A 2,137-nucleotide genomic window follows, 5' to 3' on the forward strand; every position below is an offset into this window, starting at 1 on the left:
TGGTACAGCTGGGATATGACACAGTTTATTGGGTTCCAGAGCCTGTATTTCTTTTATATCCCACAGGTAACCATGGAGGTCACCAACCAAAGGGGACCCGCAAGGAAAGTCTGCTTTGTCCACCACCCACAGACTGGAGTACTGAAGTACTGTTAAGCAATCAACAGATACTGCTGCATTCCTGGTGTGAGATTCTATTTCTGCAGTTCTCTAATACCAAAGGCTCTTGTGAGCAGGGGATTCCTCCACCTGCAGAGGCTCAGCTGAACATCTTGGAGTGGTGTCGAAAGCCCTTATAAATCCAGCTCCTTCCAGAAGTCAGGGGCCAGGTGTGGCATTCAGGTAGTTTCACAACTACAACAATGCCAGTAATGTGGTCCCAGAAAAGTGATTTCAATTTCTCCCTCTCTGGTTGAAAACGTAGCTCCTGATCACAGAGTGGGCCCATCAACAGACTGATCGTAGCAGTCTTTCCCCCTGCAAGCAGAGTCAGGGGTCCAGGGCTGAGTAATGAGTCAGGGCAGACAGATTTGTCTGGAGTCGAATGCATGGGTACCAGAAAACAGAGCTCCTGAGTGGGAAGGGTGTATCATTTGGCTGCCAGCCGTCATCTTTCCTGCCGTGACCGGCTGAGAAAGCCTGTCTACAAAGGGAGGTCAGAAATGAGAAATGGATGGAGAATAAGTGAGCTCGGGGTACCGGCCACAGGAACAGACCATGCAGCGGCTCCTCCTCCAGCCTGGGAGCTACCCCAGGAACAAGCAACATATCTTCTTTGGGTTTTAAGCTAACTAGTTTTCTGGCCCCTGGAATTAACAGAGCTTTGATAAAACCACATGATTATCTTTGCCGGGAACTGAGAATTCTCTTCAATTTCAACTATGTCTTCAGTAACTCCTTGCCTAGCTTAGCTTACAATTTTCTATAATGAACCTCCGGCATTCAAATCATATTGCCACCCATATATCTATCTGTTTGTTCATGAAGAAATAACTCCTCCTGAAGAAACATTTAGGAGTTTAATTTAATTGTTCTTATTAAAACATTTAGGGATAGTGATTAAATGTACATAGGGGTAGTAAGGCCATCCATACATCACATACAGGGATGATTCACTGTTGACCAGCATAGGTGGCTAAATCCCAGGTATAGGATAACAAATGGGAGAACTGCATGGGGCTGGAGCTGCTGGCATTTCAGCTTGATATCTATCTTTGGGGGATATTGTCTGGTTTTACTATTAAGATGGCATCTTTTGGACACACTGAATGTGTCCTTGCCTTCACTGAACACACTCAGTGCTCATTTTCCAGGTGCATTTACACCCAGATTTCTCAACAGTATTATCAATGCTGCAGAGTGGACAATTCTTTGTTCTGAGCCTGTCCCCGACATTGTAGGATGCTTGGCCTCCACCCACTAAGTACTAGTAATACTTCCCTCCCTTCACTGACAATGAAAAATGTCTCCAGGCATTGCCAGAAATTGCTTGGGGGACACAGTTTCCTCCACGTGAAAGCCACTGGTTTAGATAGATGACCATGTTTGATTTTTGTTCTTTCGGGGGAAGGGGCTTGAACCAGGGCCTTCACAATGAGTTACATTTCCAGCTCCTTCCTGAGACAGGGACTCACCAAATTGCTAAGTTGCCCAGGTTAGGCTTGAACCTGAGATCCTCCTGTCTCAGAGTGCTGGTATCACAGATGTGTGCACCTGCATGAGAAGCCCTGAGTTAAATTTTCAAAATTAACTGATAATCAACTATTTTTTTCTCCTGCTTTGTTTACAACGTGGTGGTCTAGATAAATAATGAGAGGTTTCTTACTTCCCATAGAAGGGAAGAGCCCAATAGTGCCTACAGTGCAATATCTAAATGCAAAGAACTACAGCTAGCAATGTTTGTGCATAGACTAGATTCAATGAGACGAGTGTGTAGCCACTCACTGGAAGCTCTGTTTCACTGTAATATTGCTTTTTTAGGTATCCAGATATATAAAGGATAAGATATCCAGATATATATTTGATCTTCAGAAGTTACTTTTATCAGGGGCTGGGGATTTAGCTCAGCGGCAAAGCGCCTGCCTGGCAAGTGCAAGGTCGTGAGTTCGGTTCCCGGTACCGGAGAAAAACCAAAAAC

This window comes from Chinchilla lanigera, unplaced genomic scaffold (genome assembly GCF_000276665.1).
Source record: "Chinchilla lanigera isolate Chin_1 unplaced genomic scaffold, ChiLan1.0 scaffold00046, whole genome shotgun sequence".
In the NCBI taxonomy this organism is placed as follows: Eukaryota; Metazoa; Chordata; class Mammalia; order Rodentia; family Chinchillidae; genus Chinchilla; species Chinchilla lanigera.